We start from the raw sequence: 20,212 nt of genomic DNA, 5'->3' as shown, positions 1-20,212 counted from the left end.
CCCATTCAAGAAAGAACAAAAAAGAAAATACACAAACAATAGGCTACAGAAAGAACCTGGATGTATTATTTTTAGATGCCTTGAATTGCAGCCATTAAAAAAATGCTTTTCCAGCTCTCACTCTGCCTTTAGTTTCCATAAATTAATAACACGCGTTCTGGCAGAAATAAAACTATATGGCACACTTGCCTCAGAAAACATAGGTAAAACATGTCTCCTCAGCCACACAAATGCAGGCTCTCTGTATACTGGCTCTAATAAAAGTCTGTGAAAGTAGTTGTTTTTTTCCAAGCATTCCAGTTTATTTTACATTAAAGTTATATAATGCCATTAATGTCCACTTATAAAGGTTTAAAAGGCTAGATATAGTCTTCTCCAGAAGCGATGGCAGTTTCCATGAGAACAGTGTAATTTTCAGTACAGAAGAACAAATCAGTGCTTTAATGACAGAGTAGATACTGAGATTAAACGCAGCGGGTTAGTGAAACCTGCTTGGATTTCAAAAGGAGAGTGCATGAACTGAGATTTTAAGAGTGGACTTTTTCTGACTTCCTTATTGTCCCTGGATTAAGCATCAGAAAACGTTCCCTTTGGCTCACATACCCTACTTTGTACATTAACTACCCAACAGAAACACTAAACAACAAAATCGGCAAATGCCAAACAACATCAAACACTGTTCAACAACTGTTCTTCAGTTTCACCTAACCCTAGGTCAGGCTTTTCCATGCAATTAGGTCATGTAAGAAAGGAAGCGATGCCAATGGCATCTCCTTTATGAACTCACTTCAGATCTTTCCCAAGGTCAAGACTTTTTGTCAGTCATACTTCACAGAATGGACAGTGCTGCTTCTTCCAGGAGTTTGGGTTGTATGGTCCAGACAGACAATTAATCCCATAGTGAGCATTGCCTCTGTCTTCATTGGCCTTCTATATTGTACCGAACCCTGCTGAAATACAGAGAATTTTCAAATGACAGCTAACTCCTTAGAATCCTTCTCTGAAAAGAAGTCATGTTTACCAAGATTAGTGATGATATTCTAACATGCAGAATACTTGGCATACACATAGTGCATACATTAGTATCAATGCCAAAAGAAAAATTCAAAATATTAATTTGAAAATTGAGTTCTTAAACTTTCCAATTTTCCCTCAGAGATACAAGCCAAAATGTTCTATTGCCTGAAGGAGATCAAGAGCGTCATTGTGATTTCTTTATTTTATTCCTCTAAACAATTACTATCTGACAAGTTTTAAAAGTATTTAGGGGAATAAAATAAAGAAATCAATACCCAAAAGCACAGCTGTATTACTGTGCCAGAGATCTCTGCTCAGGCCATGCCCTTGCACACTACTAACTAGCCTTTTTCGGCAGCTCCTCTGTCAGCAAAAAGTGAGTATTTCTTCAGTATATGATTGATACCTGGTTCAAAAGTTTCACTGTAGCGCAACCGTTGTGGAGCCTCCATCCTTGGAGATACTCAGAAGCTGTCTGGACATGGTCCTGGGCAGCCAGCTCTAGGTGGCCCTGCTTGAGCAAGGGTGTTGGACAAGATGACCTCCAGAGGTCCCTGCCAGACTCAACCATTCTGTGGTTCGGTAAGGGCCCACAGTATAATTATTAAAGGCTTAATAGGCTTTTGTAGGCTACATGAAGTACTCTCTGCTGGATTTTTCCCCTATAGGTTGTATGCTTCTTCATTTATCAGGCCTTAACCTGTATCTTTCATCTCCATTTGAATCTTTGTGATTGCACCTGGACTGTCTGCAAGGCACAATTGGGTTGAATGAATGAAACTATTCAGCAGATAGAGACCATTTCAAATTTAAGATTCCCCATATGGACCTTGACTCCTTGACTGGTAATTTTAAAGTAATTATTTTGATGGACATTATTCTTCAGCTTTCTTTGTGATAATTTTTCTGTATGTAAGTGATTCCCCCTTTATTTGCTGTATTTTATTGAAAGTTGCTAAGACCAGCAGGAAGCCAAACAAGAACAAAGGTTCAGTGGTACCTTCACCTACAATTACAGAAGCTGATTATGTGCCATCTGACCCTTAAATGGGATGTTTTTATAGCTCTTCACAAGAATAAAAAAACCTCCCCTTTGCCTACCAAAGCAACCTGGTAAACAAGGATTTCCAAAACAATCAAGATTTGATTAAAAAAAAATAAATTCATAAAATCATCAACTATGCAAAGTCCATATCCTGATTCTCTGTATGAATACCTGTTAATTAAAGATGAAAGGCTCATAATATGGCTTTCAGGTAGGCATCAGAAACATAATTTGCTTTCTCAGCAATCCTTCAAGAAAACACAATGTCCACATTTGCAGTTGCACCTGTTAAATGTGCCATAGATATGAGCCCCTCACTTCTGATTGCCTTCATCATGTTGTGTTGCAGGAATGCAATGCGGTGTGACCTTTCTGACACAGTATGGCAGAGCAACAATCAGTTCAACACATCTCAAGCAAGTAGTTTTTGAAAACAGGAAAGCGAACATGCAGGCCAAAGGAAAGCCACAAACTAGCAGTGATTCTTTTGCAGGGTCCAAAATGTTTCTGTTCAGATGAAAACTGAAACACTCTTTTCTTGCCCTGAAGTAACTGATTTAATCTAAAACACCTTACACCATCCTACAGGAATTGGAAGGGTGAAAGCAAGAGGCAACTTCAGAAAAAAAAAAGGTTTAGTATTTTCAGGGTAGGGTTTATCGCTTTGTTCTACACCATTCATTACACATATCATGCATCTGATCTGACAGTTTTATTGTGCTTTGTATCTTTAGTTAATCTTTTCCCTGGGAGGGAGGGAAGAGAAATTAAAAATTTGCCAGGGTTAAGACTCAGGAGAACCCCCTTGTCAGGATAATTTTTTTTTTAAAGTCTGTACAGTTGCTGACCACAATTTTCAAAGCAACAATTTGTGTCTAAAACCAGGATTCTAACTTTACACTTCAGAAACTTAAATAAGAGGCTTGATGTAATGCCAAGCAGCTAGTAATCCCAGAAATGCCAGAGAACTGCTGAATGCTATGCACTTTGAAAAATCAAGCCAGCAAACTGCACATGCTACATTTTCAGGTTTTCATGAAGATGTAGTTGGGAATTCTCTGATTAGTTTGAGAATACAGCTGTGGTTATCTTACAGGAGGAAAAGGAAAATGGATAATTTAGATTTAGATGCTAAAATTAAGGTCTAGGAAAACTTGCTTCCCACCTAACTCTCAGTCTGTCTTAGTTTCGAAACATCACCTGTAAAATGGTAATAACATTTTTTCCTACCATTTCTGCTAAGCTCAGAAGGTCTCCGAAGACTCGCTTCACTTGCTATGTTTGTGAAATTTATATGCCCAGATACTGCTTCAATGTGCACCAGAATAATACAACACCAGGCTAAGGAACACAGACTAGTACTAAATGCCTACTTCTTAAAAATCAGACCTGATTATTAGCAGAAGAATCCATCTTGGTTCATCACCTCCTTAGCCCTCCCTCTCCCCCTCTCTACAGTCTGTCTTTATTGGGTGCTCAGCCCTCAGAACTGGACCTGCAGGTTTCCCTTGGGCAGCACCTTATACCGCCTTCTTCCACCTACACAAACAGTAAGCGAAATAATGTAGCTCTATCATTTGGGGGAAAGGGTGGCCATGGGCTTTGGTACCTTGGCTTGTTTTCAGACCTTAAAATTGAGGAGTATTTAACATTAGGACCTGACTGAGCGCCTTCCTGGTGCATCACAGAAAGGTTCTGTCTCAGCCAGTTTCAAGCTTACTGATTTGTGGGAGAGATTTTAGGCTTCCTAACTCACCTCCCAAATATACCATCTATTAATAGGAAGCTTGACGATCAGCAGGCTCCTGCCCTATAACTTTGATTTAAGTATTTCTCCCGCGTCTGTGCTCCACCTCTACTGAAGAACAGCGTGGGAGCTGCCAAGCACTGTTGCCAAACTCCTGGTTCGCAAAGCACATGAGTTAGCATGGGCGGCAGTCACTCCTAATAAGAGTTTGCACTTCTTCCATGCAACTTTAAGCCTTGTTTTAGAAGCATCTAGCATCAACCTTCTGTGGCTGACCCTTGCTGTATTTAACAAGTGTCTTTTGTTTCAGCAGCTTCTCTGCTAATCTCACACTTGTGTGAAATTGTTGTTGACGAGGTGAGACCCTTTGTGGAGCTGACTGCTGCAGAGGACTTCCAGCTTAAATTAAATTGACAGCACTTCAGCAAGGCCTAACATAAATTCTTTGACAGAATATAGATTCACAAAGAGAAGTAATTCTTGCTGCTATCATAAAACATGGCTTTTTTGAGATCTCAGGACCATATGCTACCACCGTGAATGGAGCAGTTGCTAGCACCATCTACCGGTAAACGCATTGAAGTGAAAAAATAGAGGCGTTTTATTTCCTTAGAGTGGATCTCAGAAGAAAAAAAAACACATTATACAATCATCTTTCAGATATGCACCAGTCTGTGCCACACTAATGACAGCTCTCCAGTTGCACTGGTAGGGAAGGAGCCTGAAGGATGAACTACAAGCTAAAGCCTATTTGTTCCCTCCAGCCCATGGATGATACTTTACTTTTCAGTTCTGCCTTGCATTAAAAAAAACATGGCTATTCTGCTCTCTGCACCTCTTTTCCTCTTACTGGGAAAACTACATTAGGATGTGGTGCAACAGGATAACAGCAAAAGCATCACATCCAAGTGCTAGAAATACAGAGTCCTGACAGAGGACTTGTGTATCTGAGAGGAATTCAGGATAGATGGAGCTGTGTCAGCTTTACAAAGGAACTGGGAATTATAAATTAGAATTTAAAAAAAAAGACTGTAGTGTAGTACTGTGACTCACTATAAGTCTGATCCAAATATTATCAAATAGGAACACCTTATTTTACTCTGTTGGGAATTAAAGTAAGTGCTAGGCAAAGTGTATTGACAGGGAAGCTTGATACTTCATAAAAACTTTTCTGATTTAACTGTAAAACTGTCTTTCCTCAGAGGGATGGTGGTATAGTTGACTTAGACATTTTAAGCACAGCCTCCTGATTTTTTTGAGCTTAGACATTATTTGAGTCAAAAGGAACATGCAGATAAATAGTGTCTTAGTTTAAGAAATCACAGTGTATTCCCCCATTTTTCATTGATACTGATTGAAAAATAATTGGGGGTCTTGCATTAGGTTCTAACATCAGAAGAATAAATTAACACTGTCATATTCAATCAATTTTGGTTGTGTTCTTTGCATAAGTCAAGTCCAGAAGAGATCTTAGCTAGAACATTTAATTCCAATCCTTTCACCTGACAGTAAACCCAGAGCCAGATTGAGATGATTTTATGCTCATTTATAGATTATCACAGGGGATCATAAAGAAATTCACCAATACCTATGTCAGACTCAGGATGAAGTATTCAGACTCACAACCAAATTAGGAAATGCTGAAGTCCCAAAGCCCTTGCTCCACATTTCTTCCTGAAATCTCCACTCATAACTACAGGACAAATGACAGCCTGAATCTGGTCTTCTGTCTAAACATGAAGATGTCTGACAACCAGTTACCCTCTTGAAGAGACTATCTGTTTGAGGCAGTGGTCAGCAACTGTCAAGCTTCCAGACAATGATGTTGATTCATTACCACTTATATCTTCACAATTTCCTGCTATCCTTTACCAGATAGAGCACAGAGACTACAGCTAAATACCAAAAAGCAAGAACTGGTACAAATATGATGTAACACAGTAAAATCCTGAGCCAAGATCTGCTGAACCAGCCAAATTGCATCCCAGTGAACTATTCAAAACCATAAAACCATCAGTTCTGAGAGCTATACTCTACATCAGTGCCCAACACCAAATACTGCTAAGAAGTCTTACTGTATTTCACTTTTACGTAACCTAGACATTTGGGAAGCTTCCTCAGACAGCATGGACCCCCTCTGCCTATTTCCATCAACTGAGAACCCAACTATACTCCCACAATTTGTTGCATTCACTCATTGAGAGATTATGATACTTCAAATTTTAACCAAAAAGTGATGATCCACTCCATGGTTCTGTAGTCTCAAGAAACAGCCCCTTGAATCACCATTCAGCTTCATTCAGGAGATAATTCTCCTTTTTTTCCCTCAAGTAATATGATGTTTGTTGAAGAAACCCACCTTCCAGATGATAGTCATAACAGCTATTCGTTTAGGACTTGTGATGAAATGACCACTCAGATGTAAGACCATAACACTTCCCATACTTTGTTTTACGTGCAAACTATGCATCTGTACCACTGCCCTAAAACATATATGGAGTCCCAACTGTTGAGATCCAAATGTCGGCAAGACCCATACTTAAATTTGGAGAGCTCACCAGTAAAACAATTTAAACTGCTACAGAGCTCGTGTTGTGACATGTGTCCACTACCTATGCCTCGCTCTCCTTTGCTCCACCAGCCCCTCTTGGCTTGCCAATGGCTCTTGACCCTAGTCCTGACAGCTCTGTAACCAGTTTGTGTTTGGTCAGTGCTTCCACACATGTGTAAAACCACCTTGCTCCACATCTGCCTATCGATCCTTTCACTTCCTCCTTTTTCCCTTCATCAAATATCAACAGACCTCTCTTCTTTTCCAGGTTGCCCTCCCCTGGCATTCACTGTGGGTACTGCTGTTGTTTTAGGCCACAGCCACTGGGCTTATAGATGAAGCTTCCTTTAAAAGAAAATCTTTAAACTTTCTTTGACAAACACATGCAACTGACCTGTTTCTTCCCATGCAAGAGGGCAAAAGACCATCTCATGACAGTTCTGGCAGTCCTCCAAGTCCTCCAGGAAGTATCTAAGAAACGAGAAAACAAAAGAAAGTAAAATGGTTTGTCTGATTCTCTCTCCACCAAAATAATGCAATTTCTCTTATGTTTTGGAATTTATTTATATTGGAAATAAGGTTAGAAACGAAAGTAAATAATTCTGGCTTTTTCTCCTTGTTTCACTTCCTTTTAAAATCCTGTTACAAACAGTATTATTTCTTGACAATGCCTGTTACTTTTGCTTCAATCTTTGTGGCTTTTTACATGGTCAAGTATTCCAAGTAATGTTGTTTCTCTGCCTGAAAAAGCCTAGATAGCCCAAATTTTTTATTTGGTTTCTTCACTTATCCTTAAAAGCTAATTGGTTTGTTGTTTCTTTCCAAGCCCTACCCTGGATTTTATTAATCTGTGACTGCAGGAAAATAGTTTTGTGGTAAAAGCATAGGCATGGTTATAGCCTTGATTCTCTGTCACAATTACATGACTTCCCATACATTGTATTTCTGGGCCTGATTCTGACCATATAAATCCTGTAAGGTGCTGCAGGTACCAGATGTCTCCATTTCCTACTGATTATTTTATGAAGGCATTCAGCACCTCATGGATTTAAGCTTTGTTGGTGCCAACAGTTCCCAGCTGGGTGAGAGAACAGAACTGAGCTCTCTGTACTTGTACCTTCTTTAATAAAGAAAATTGGGAAACATTGAAAGCATCTAAATGCTTATAAATTCATCAAAATTGAGGTGTTGAAGTCTTCTTTTCTAAGGTGACTTGGTCATTAGATGCCTAGTTACTACACTGCCTCAGTAGGACTCTTGAGAATTTTATGCAATAACTTTTTCTTCTGTTACAACAGTGCGGCAACATTTATAAACAAGAACCTCAGATGAAAGGACTTGTAAATGTAGAATATGTTATTAAATTTCATTAATTCATTTCATAAACTACCTCTGGGACCCCCTCCTGATGTCCTTTTTAAGTTGCTGCTGCATCTGGAACTGTTTCCAGTTACAGCTGGGATTAGTATTACACAAAGTACAAATTTGAGTAACCTGGCTATGAAAGGAAAAGAACAGGCTGTTCACACGATGTTTATTTTTGTTATTATGTATTTTTATATCTCCTGTAAATGTTAATGAACAAAAAAATGTTGATTGTTGGTCTGCCTTCTTCCTGATTAATGAATTTGCTCATTTTAAGCTATGATCCTTTACTTTTTCCTTCAAACCCTGTTGCCTGAACTATTCATTAATTTTCCAACTAAAAAAATTCTTTGGTTAACTCTTCTGCATATTTATTGGTTCTTTAACTATCCAAAGAGTGCTGGACATGTACCAGAGAAACAACTCCCATTTCAGAAATAGGAAATTCGTATTTATTTGCTATGGACTAGGTCATCTTAAAATTATTCAATGAAGTAAAACCAACAAAAATAGTGCCATAGGATTCAAGTGTGATTGATTGGTTGCAGCTGCTTTAAAAACAGGTTCTTCTTCAAAACATGGGTTTTTTTCTTCAAGGAAAAAAAAAAACCAAAATCATGAAGGTAAGATTATCCCTTATTTGATGTAAAAAAAAAAATTAGTTCACTGTAATCATTTTTCTTCATCTCACTTAAGAGTAAGTCAAATTCCTTTCAGGGACAGATTAGACTCTCTCATAATATGACACACTCCGGAATGCTATTAATGTTCTGTGCATACAGTGTTCATCTAGAACTACCTGTATGCTGTTTCCAGCACTTTAAATGATTACATAGTAGGTATGTGTTTATATATAGTATGTAATCATCTCAAATGCTAGGATTGCAATATGAATAGATAATAAGAAATAAACTTTACTCTTGATTACATAGGTTTGTGGTTAATTGTTTGAACTTTGGTAAATGAAAGACTTAATTAGTTTTTAAAAAAACACGAATCCTGAAAATGGGCTGTTATTATTTAAGGTTAATATATATTTTATGGCTTTTATGTGCAGAGTATAGCACTTTTGGGGGGTTTGTTTCATTTTTTTATTCAGTTTGGTTTATTACTTTATTCATTGATTTCCCATAATAATGTTTGTGCTTATATACTGCCTTTCAGCTGAGGCTCATAAAGTACTTTACAAACATTAATATATTTTTCTCACCACTTTTATTTACATTGCCCTTCTAATGAAACTATCATAGACTAGCTGTATATAAATTACACTGAAGTAGCAACAGAAGTAGAAGACAGAACATGCACCAGAAAAAAAAAAACAAAAAAAAAACTGGAATCAAAGCCCAAAAAGCTCATCCCAGGTAGCTGTTCCAACTTCTAGTCTGCCCTCCCTGATGAGACGTAGGATTGTGGACTGAGTCAACTACACAGTGATCATTCAGACATTAGTCTAACCTGTTCTTAAAAATTTTCAGTTATGGAGATTGTCTGGGGAGAGTACAGAATCTATTCTCACACTGAACTACCCATATTGTTAGAAACTTTTTCTTAATGTCTGATCTAAATTGGTTGCTCAAATCTATTTTAGCTCATTACTTCATGACTTATTCACTTGGACATAGAGAAAAATTATGCCCTATCTTTGCACAGTGTCTTCTGAATTTGAAGGCAATTACCATGTAGCACCTTGGTCACCTTTTCTCTTCAGATGAAATAACACTAGTTCATTAAATCCCCACTAGTACAGTCATTATTATTGCCTTACACTTGCCATTCTCCAGTCTCGTCCTCCACGAAGCGTAGTGTTGAAAATGGACATAGGATTTCACCAGGGTGCCTTCACTTACCCTGCAGGGCGCATTTCTTCTTGTGCACCCAGTGGGTGCTTGTATTTTGCACAACAGCTTGACAGCATTTAAGTGTTTCCACTAGTGATGCTCAGTAAGACCCCAGATCTTCCCTTGCAGATCAGCCACCCAGCTTGTTCTGAACTGGCACAGCTGGTTAGCGTTGTAAGAGTTCAGCACCTCATATTTGCCCTTATTCAACTCCATTCTATTTTTCAGACCATTTGTGATGGGTTGACCCTGGCTGGATGCCACGTGCCCACCAAAGCCCTTCTATCATTCCCCCATCCTCAGCTGGACAGGGGAGAGAAAAATATAACAAAAAGCTTGCGGGTCGAGATAAGGACAGGAGAGATCATTCACTAATTACCATCACGGGCAAAACAGACTCAATTTGGGAAAATTAACTCTATTTATTACAAGTCAACCAGAGTAAGGTAATGAGAAATAAAACAAAATCTCAGAACACCTTCCTTCCACCCCTCCCTTCTTCCTGGGCACAACTTCACTCCCAGATTTCTCCACCAAGCCCCCCAGCAGCACAGGGGGACAGGGATGGGGTTTACGGTCATCACACGTTATTTTCTGCCGCTTCACCTCCTCAGGGTGAGGGCTCATCACACTCTTCCCCTGCTCCAGCGTGGGGTCCCACCCGCGGGAGACAGTCCTCCATGAACTTCTCCAACGTGGGCCATTCCCACGGGCTGCAGTTCTTCACGAACTGCTCCAGCATGGGTCCTTTCCACGGTGTACAGTCCTTCAGGAGCACACTGCTCCAGCATGGGTCCCCCACGGGGTCACAAGTCCTGCCAGAAAACCTGCTCCGTGGGCTCCTCTCTCCACGGGGCCACAGGTCCTGGCAGGAGCCAGCTCCAGTGCAGGGTTCCCACGGGGTCACAGCCTCTTCGGGAACCCACCTGCTCCGGCGTGGGGTCCTCCACGGGCTGCAGGTGGATATCTGCTCCACCGTGGACCTCCCTGAACTGCAGGGGGACAGCCTGCCTCACCATGGTCTTCACCACGGGCTGCTGCATGGGAATCTCCGCTCCGGCGCCTGGAGCATCTCCTCCCCCTCCTTCTTCACTGACCTGGGTGTCCGCAGGGCTGTTTCTCTTACATGTTCTCACTCCTCTCTCCGGCGGCTGTTTCTCACTGTCCCAACTTTTTTTTTTTCCTTCTTAAAAATGTTATCACAGAGGCGTTACCACTATCACTGATTGGCTCGGCCTTGGCCAGCAGCAGGTCCGTCTTAGAGCCGGCTGGTATGAGCTCGCTCTCTCTCGAACACAGGGGAAGCTTCCAGAAGCTTCTTACAGAAGCCACCCCTGTAACCACCCCCGCCACCAAAACCTTGCCACACAAAACCAATACACCATTTCTCTAAACTATCAAGTTATTTGAAATTTTTTCTTAATTTTGCAACAAGCCTGAAGCTGCCTAGGGTGGTATTGTCTGCATATTTACTAAGCATAGCCTTTGTTTCATCATCCAAGTTATTGATGAAAATGTTGAGTGCTGCTGCAAAGAGTACACAGGATCCTGCCTGAGAGTTTGGCAGTGAATCGTTAAGAACCTCTCTGTAAATGTGGCTTTCCAGATGGTCTTGTATCAACCTTAGGGCAGTTTAACTTCAGACATGCTTTCCCCAGTTTACTTTTGAAGCTGCCATGTTATGCTGACAAAGGTCAAAGTACACAACACTGACTACTTCTACTATAGCCGCTCTATTCTTTCATAGAAAAAAGTTGGTTTGAAACTCAGATAATATGCCCTTGACAGATCTTTGATCTTTGTTGTTTCACACTTTCTTGGGTTGTTTTTTTTTTGGTTTGCATTTGGGGTTTTTTCCTTAGGAACAATTTGATTGTTTCCTCAGTATTTTTTTCTGGGAAGGCTGACTAGTCTTTTAATTTCTCTGATGCCCCCTCCCCTTTTTTTTTTCAGGGTCGGAGACTACTAAGTCCTCCACACTTTCTCAAAGATAACTAATGTCTCCATTTGATTCACCCGATTCTTAGCTTCCCAGTGAAGAGAGACCAAGTCCAACCAATTTCAAAAATGGAACCTTGCTCAGTTGTCTCTGATGATTTCTCCCCCCCAAATCCCACCTTTTTGCCACTGGTAATGTGCAGCTGATCTTCCTACTGACACAGTTGAACTCTGATCCATTTTAAAAAAAAAAAAAAAAAAAAAGGTGGTATGAAGTATGTTAGCTTTCTCAGTGGTCCCTATCAATAAAATTGCTATCTAAAACAGTAGAGCAGCACTCTCCATCATCATTGATACTCTCTATATTCCTTCCTGGTGCATCTTATTTTGTGCCCTCATAAAAAGGCTGACTATTGCAATAACCAGAATAAACTCCTGCAGAATGCCACTCAATACGTCCTTCTACTTTTATCTTACATGGTACAATATATCATTATTAAACCATTCTTATCAGCATAAAGGGCTATTTGTAAGACAAAAAAACCTTTCAGCATCTTCATATTCCTTCCACTTCTTGTATGATGTGGTTACAGAAATATAGATTTGACAGGAGTCTCAAGCAGTTTCCATAAAAAGTTCTTTAACCACAGGCACTCACCACTGTCATTCTGCTTGTTATTTAATACATTTCACCTACATGGTTATAATATATATGGTGGTGACATAACCCTTGACATCAGAAGAGTTCAAAACACTTTCCACACTGAACTTTTTAATACAGCAAAAGTAAGTAAAGTGACTTTCCTGAGGTTGCCCAGCAAGTTATTGGCTGAGCCAAGAACACAGTCCAGATCTCCCAAATCCCAGGCCAGTGCTCCATCATTATGCCATCCAGCCTCCCATATTATTAATGCTCAGCCTAAATATATTCTTGTAGCAATTGATTTAATGCTATTAGTTCCAGACAGCTAATTCAAAGCTCCTTTAGCTATCCAGCCTCCAGGGTTTCGCTGGAACAAAGAACTTCAGGACTGATCCAGAAAATAACATTAAAACTTTTTCTGGAAGCCTAGCTACTTTTTTTAGTTGAAAAGTTATTTCAAAGGGAAACTATCACCTAATTCTAAATCCACTGAAAATCAGATGGAAAGATTACATTTAACTGAGTATGTTTGTGATCAAGCCCACAATGTTTTTCTGCATTTCATTTTCAGACTATAATATTCAATAAAGATGTATGGTAGCAATTAATGGGATGAAGTCAAGATAATGATCACGACACATGAAAAGAGAATTAAGTAAAAAATCCTTAGGGTTTTAAAGAGATAATTGGGGTGGGTGGAAGTGGGGGCTGCAGAAAAATTACATTCATCCACCACCTCTTGGGCATAAGAGCAGATAAAGGTTCTGTGTGAATAATAGACCAGATCAGAACAACAACAAAAGGGAGATAAAGTATCTTCACATAAAGACATGAAAAGGATTTCGGAGTGCCTCAGTCCTTTGGGAATGCCTAGAAGGGTTCAGTTCAAAGACCTCCGAAGATGGCAGAAAAGTCAGAGAGCTCAAGGAAAGTTACATATTCATTAGTCATGTGTGAGAGAGTGCAGGGGAATCAGGACAGTTAGAAAAATATATGTTAAGAGAAAGATCAAGAAAAGGTACAGAAAACTTCATATCAAATAAGCCACGTAGTCTTCTATGCTTTTGTCTTTCATAATCTGTTGTGTTGAGCTAGGTGGAAGAGCAGAAGGTAAATGGAATGGGGGAGAAAATCGGGAAAAAGAAGTAAAACTCGTGGGTTGAGATAAGAATGGTTTAATAGAACAGAAAAGAAGAAACTAATAATGATAATGATAACACTAATAAAATGACAACAGTAGTAATAAAAGGATTGGACTGTACAAATGATGCGCAGGGCAATTGCTCACCACCCACCGACCGACACCCAGCCAGTCCCCGAGCGGCGACTCCCCGCCCCCACTTCCCAGTTCCTAAACTAGATGGGACGTCCCATGGTATGGAATACCCTGTTGGCCAGTTTGGGTCAGGTGCCCTGGCTGTGTCCTGTGCCAACTTCTTGTGCCCCTCCAGCTTTCTCGCTGGCTGGGCATGAGAAGCTGAAAAATCCTTGACTATAGTCTAAACACTACTGAGCAACAACTGAAAACATCAGTGTTATCAACATTCTTCGCATACTGAACTCAAAACATAGCACTGTACCAGCTACTAGGAAGACAGTTAACTCTATCCCAGCTGAAACCAGGACATACATCAGACTATCACCATACTGGTCTCAAATCACAGCAGTCAAAACATCTGCTTCATGCATTCAACTGCCAGGTCTGTACTTGGAGTACTTGAAGAAAGCCATTATAAATCTCACACCCAGTAATTTGCAGCATTTTATCACCATCCACTAGTCACTGCTCATATTGTAGCAGTCCAGTCCTTCAAGCCTTATTCCTTGTGATTTCTACTGGTAGCCCATCAGGAGCCTAACCTGCGTCACCACCTCTGTCAGCAATATGTGACTACATAAGCATTGCTTATGCCCCAGCCAAGATCAAAATTTTAAGGAACCTACTTTTTCTTTCCTAAAACTATATAGTATCTTCTAACTGTGTTTCCTAGTTCTCTGTAGTTGTATTTTCTGAATCAGATTCCAGCAAAAGCATCAAATTAAATAGTTCTAATCAGACTTGACAGTAGGATTTCCAACCACCCGTTTTGTTTGCTTTGTCATTTTTCACCTTCAATAATGAGAAGCAAAAGCTAGGGAATGTCACTTTTATTGCCTTTTTGGACAACAGTAGCTCAGGGATGGAGACTAAAACTCAGAAAAACAGCTGCAGTTGCTTGCACACTAAAGCATATTGCCTGTCCTATATTCCGATTAAAGACGGGTGTGCTGTTTTGTATTAGCTTTGTTAGTGCTGAGTTGCTGTCTTCTCTTAGCCCAGCGCAAACCTCATGGTTTTAACAGTTTTCAGAAAAGTGCATTTTGCCCTTCACCTGAATAAAATTCAAGCCTTCTTTCACCCTCCAGCACTGACTGTCATGCTAAAACCCATGCAAAGACATAGGTATATACTAACTTGAGCTGAAAATAGGTGGCTATGAGGCAGCAAAAGCTTTTTGTGGCATAGGTGGGTTTGGACGTTTTCCCTTTGCATTGGTCATGCTTCCTCTGTGTGCTAACCTACCTGTAAGAAGTTGTTTAAGGGTTTCTTCAACTGTTCTATGCTAATGCAAAATTTGTATTACATCAGGCTGATGTTTCCCATCTCAGTGGAGCTGACTCTAGTGCTTATAGACTAAAAAGCCTAAAATAGCCAGGAAGTATTTATTTTCTTTTCTGAAATTTTTCTGTGGGTCAAACTTATGAAATGGTCCTGAGAGAATTCAGTGCATCTGAATTCAATTTTTCAAATATCCTTTCAAACAGCAAGCCACCACATAACTATAGATATCTACACTTCTGCATCAAGAACTGTGTTGTATGAACATGAATTGTTTATTTCTACAAAGCTGAAAGTTGGTAGCATCAGCATTTTGAAAGGATTGATGAAAGCAAAATGATGACAAACTTTTTATGGAAGTATCTAAAGAACCACTAAAGAAAAGAAAAAAAATAAGCTACCTTTCTCTTTTGAAACTGGCATTTCTCAATGCCATACATCTTTTCAGCAATTGAAAATATAATGATAGTAGAAAGTTTCCTTTACAAATTACCACAGCATTTTTTCTACTAGAACTTCCTTATCAGGTAAAGCTACAGAAATGTTAGGATTATACTGGTTGAAATATCTTTACCATCTTCCCAAAAACACAACTCTTACACTACTTACCATCATAATTATCTTTGGCCAAACACAGTGAAAAGACACATATACGCGCCAGGAGGACAAAACGGTGGCATTTGATGGTATTTCAGATATGCTTGCCGTTAACAGCCGACTGGGTGAGGTTTGTTTCTTTAGATGAACTTTCACAAAACACACACTTTCTAATACTAAGTCTGGAGCCTATAAATCTACGAGAGAAATCTTAACTCAGGCATGAACACTTTATTTAAAAAAACAAACAAAAAAAACCCCACCCCACCCCACCCCAAAACCCACAACTTTAAAAGAATTTTGCTTATTATTGCTACACTCTCTATTGGCAGCTTCTGATAGCCCAATAGTAATCTTATTGAACCAGAATTGATTTGTTTATAAAATCCAGGACAGTCTCACACAACTAATGAAGTAGCTGATGCTTATTCTAGTACACACAGAAGTTTTTACATGGGGCATCATGAAAAGTTTATGAATTCACTGAGGTTGAAGAGAAGACAAGAGAACAAGAGATAGACATTAAAATTCACATAAATTGGATGAACTTCTCATGTACGAATAAAGGCAACTTCCTGAGAACTCTCAAATCTGTTTCATAGCATTAGCACTTCATAAAAAGTCTCAGAATTCTGTTTCCACTTCATTTCAAAATATACCCCCGACAGAGCATCTCCCCAGGTAAACACCACACTGATTTTATCAGTAAAAAGTACCAGCCAAAAAGAAAAAAAAAAGTCTTGAAATATTCTTCTCCATTGACAGCTGAACAATTTGTTTCAATTTGTAAGGACAAATATTTTACCATGACAGATATTTTTAAAGCTAAATCAAGGCCTGACCTCACTATCTGCAAATGCAATATACATTTGCAAACTAAATTATGAAAGCAAAATTCAGTAACTACATCTCCAAGTGCCTGATTCACTCTTTGATACTTATTAAAAAAACCTAAGATTTGTCAAGACAAGTGTAAAACTGTGGGCAAAACATTAACTCACATGAAGAAAGTCATTATTCTTCTGAATATTTACTCCCTACCTGACAAGTCAGTCCAAAGATTTAATCCCCAAACAGCGGGCCATCTTACATATAATTGCTCACATTAACTCCAGTGTTAATACCAAAGTATGTAACGTTGTGATAGATTTAAGGTCTTAAGACATATTCATACCTTTTTGGTTAAACAATAGATTGGAGCATGCAAGGTTATGACATTTGTTATTTTTGGCAAAGGTTTATAAAGGTTTGCTATGTGCAGTGAATTAAAATGCAAGTCTCCTTAGTATAATAAAGGCACATGGACACAGTGCTGAAAATTTATCCAAAGTATAAAAATAAATGAATAAATGGTTGCATTCTTAACATATTCACTGACTTGTATGCTTCTAATTTACTATTCTCATCCATCCTATTGCTAGAGGATTCATTTAGTAAAAGCTTATTTCACAGTGAAGACCAAAACTATTAAGGAAGGAAGCAATTCTTTCCACTACTTTGAAAGACAAGAGCTTGACATGCTGTGTATACTGCCTGAATTTAAAGATATTTAGTTTGTCTTTCAAAGGAAGATTGTGACAAAGCTGTCTTAATGTAACCCATCTTTCAATCACAAGTTATAATAATCATGAGATACAATATTCCTGGCCTGTGTCTACTGACTTTATTTAATATAAAATGCATCAGTCAGCAATGTTGGACTCCAGCTCCCATTTGTCTGCAATATCAAATCATCTGGTAATGCAAATAAAAGCACAACACATCACAACTTGTAGCTCAAGCTTCAGACTGCAGAATAATGGTATGAAATAATAACTGACACATTTAAGTTTAGGATAGTTCCAAAAATAGTTAATGCTGCATACCATAAAGAAATATTAATAGAACAGGCCACTTAAAGATCAGAGCACCTGTGCTTTTTATCACTACAGTTCAGCATTATATACTTGCATATCAATGAAATATGTCATCTAAGACATAGTGCTGTTTTCTCATATGGAAACAGCCTTTTTCATTTAATTTAAACTGCAGTTCAGCAATTTGGGGTGTCATGGTAAAAACTGCTTACCTTTGTACAGGTTTATTTCTATGTCCAGTTATAGCTGATATTTTACTCGGTTAAATCTCTTCTTTTCCCCTCCACATGCCATTTTTACTCTTAAAAGCACAGACCCAGTAGAGCAAGGAGCATGTGAGCAAGTCACTTGTCACCAGAGCCATCAAAGCTGTTTACTATGATCAGAGTGATTATATTATTATCCATGTTAGTTCATTAATGATAAATGATGCAAAAGGAGCAAACGACTGAGTTGGGCTCTCGGATCTCCATTTGAATTTCCATTAAGGCAGCAAATAGTTCTGTGAACAGTAAAACTACTGAAAGTGTGTCCCTGGGGATTTATGCCTTGTGGTTCAACTACCAGTTGTCCATAAGTGCCAATTCTCACTGAGCTTCCTCAGTGAGAAACAGTTTGAGAGAGTATTTCTGTGTGGATGCTCTGGTGTCTAGTAAGAGCTGAGCTGCCAATAAACTCTCTCATGTATTTGGATTCCCGTTTTCATTGAACATGCAGCATTTTAGAGGCAACATAAAAGTTACAGAACTATAACATGCCTTACAAATTATCTTTTTGTAGCTGATACTACATAAAAGAACAAGCTTTACTAATACAGCATCCATACACTGCAGAATCTCCCACTCTTTCCAGTTCTTTCTAAAATAACATCTTATATAAGACAAGTCAAATGCTTTCACTGGCAGTCGGGAATTTGGGGAAAACATTTTGACCTCATAAAAGTATAACAGCATTTAATTAGAAATTACAACATACACCTTAAACAGTCAAATATTCAACAAATTATTTTGTTCGTTTCATTAAATATTTCAATAAATGTTTTTTTCCTGCAACTAGTGTACCTGATTTTAATTCTCACACCTATAAAACACAGTCCAGCCAAAGTGAACATTATCTACATGATTTCCTAGTAATTCACAATAAGACTGATGTAATAATTGAATTTTTTTAAGCAATTATGTTTAAGCTACAAGCATATGAAGCTTTTGTAATGAAGTGTAACAAAAATCAGGTAGAGCAGATCCTTGCTGAAAGCTGAACACATGTACACATTTTTGCCACAAAAAAATCATATCAATCACTCAGAAAAATGATCAATAGAATAGAATATTTTCATCAATTGAACTATAAAACTGCAGGACAGACATCAAAAAGCTGATGTCCTGGCGATGACTGTATGTCTTATTCATTTACAATTTTGAATCACTTTGGACTTTTTGGTGCTAATTTGCATAATATAAGCACAAAAACATTCTCCAACAGTTACTCAGACCAAAACGCCTTGGTGGACTTATTCCTAAAATGTACCTCTGAAAGTGAGACTCTTGCTCTCCACAAAGTGTTAAGTGGATTCTGATGATGCAATACGAGCCTTTGTTGACAATTTCATTTCCAATATGTTGTCACTGTTGGCAGAATGAAAACAATTTCCCACTCATGTTAGATCCTCCTATTGTCTTCTGAAGAACTTAAAAATAAGTAGAGAACATTTTATATGTTTGAAGTAACATTTCACTGACTTATGAACATTAATGACAATATTAACTTAAAATGTCAATACATATATATACATAAAGGTACATGTATACATATTTTTATGTGTAAAATTTACACACCTACAAGGGTGAATGACTAAAAATTACATACATATGCATATAAATATATAGACCTCACAGATATAGGCATAGTTTTCCTCCACAGCTAGAACACCAAAATGCAATAAATCCATTTATAATCATCCACCAAGCACAAGAAAAGTTTCCCATAAATGTTGTCATTTGACCTATTCAGAAAAAGTCACCAAAATGCCATCGATCTCTCATTGGATTTTGATTACACACACTTTGAACCAAGGATCTTTACATTTACTGCTCTCGTTTATCACAGAACGTTGATTACAGGAAACATCCAAATTCTGACATTTCAAACGTCAGTTTGCAGTTTTTAAAAATTCCCCTCCATTATTTATTTTACTGCATGCTCTGTTCCACAGGTAGTCCATTAAAAACACAAGTTTACTTCTTGATATAAATAATTTATATCAAAATCTCAGATTTGAGTGGAATTAAAAAAATACTAAAATGAAAGAAAACTGATTATGCTAGTTATTCATCAGGGGAAAACATTTTGCTCAAGATAAACATCTTCAAGTTTATATAGATGTAGGGGTAGTTGACGAGTATTTTTGGTTTTACAAATTATATGCTAGATAAAGGTGTGATACCAAACTTGAAAACAAGTGGTGTGTATAGTTTTAATTTCTGAGTTACCACATTGCCACGCATAATGTCAGTAGCATTACATCTCCGCAAATTCCTTGAGTTCTTCAAGTTCATACTTAGGCGACACAGCAGGCATGTCTAATCAGCTCCTAAATTCTGTTTCAACATTTCAGTGAAACACATTATCTTATTAAATGCTTATAAAATAAATGTCTTCTCCCATACATTTTAGTTATTTGAACTATAATGAATGCCATGGATTACACAGGAAAAATATAGAACTTATCCAAAATCTTAATTTGGTGTTCTGTTGCAATAATAAAGTGAAATAAATTTTGATAGTTCTGAGCATTAACATGATAATTTATCAGGAAAGGGGAACACTCATCTGTGATTTATTTGTTTCTTAGAGACAGAAAGGTATTTGCTTCCCTTACCAATACTAATTCTGGGATCCTTGTAGAAAGGTATTTCTAATTGAGCTTGAAAAAGTCACAGGTGTACATCTTCACATAGACACAGCAACCTGTAAAAGGATATTAAAACGTGAATGGCTTTTTATGTGCCTTATC

The 20,212-nt window shown here is 38.2% G+C and overlaps 1 long non-coding RNA gene across 1 annotated transcript in view; it reads right to left on the bottom strand.

Moving 5' to 3' along the window:
• LOC142031084 (uncharacterized) overlaps nucleotides 1-20,212 on the bottom strand; it is a 148,542-nt gene that overhangs the window by 66,658 nt on the left and 61,672 nt on the right. The window contains exons 9-13 of the long non-coding RNA XR_012650398.1: nucleotides 20,078-20,166; nucleotides 17,412-18,886; nucleotides 15,356-15,540; nucleotides 6,755-6,831; nucleotides 788-950 (exon numbers count right to left, since the gene is read on the bottom strand). This is a non-coding gene — a long non-coding RNA (uncharacterized LOC142031084). The remainder of the gene's footprint in view (nucleotides 1-787; nucleotides 951-6,754; nucleotides 6,832-15,355; nucleotides 15,541-17,411; nucleotides 18,887-20,077; nucleotides 20,167-20,212) is intronic.

The sequence above is a fragment of the Buteo buteo genome, chromosome 5, assembly GCF_964188355.1.
Source record: "Buteo buteo chromosome 5, bButBut1.hap1.1, whole genome shotgun sequence".
Taxonomy (NCBI): Eukaryota; Metazoa; Chordata; class Aves; order Accipitriformes; family Accipitridae; genus Buteo; species Buteo buteo.
Note: the sequence above shows the minus strand (reverse complement) of the source record. Positions and strands in the feature narration are given on the sequence as shown.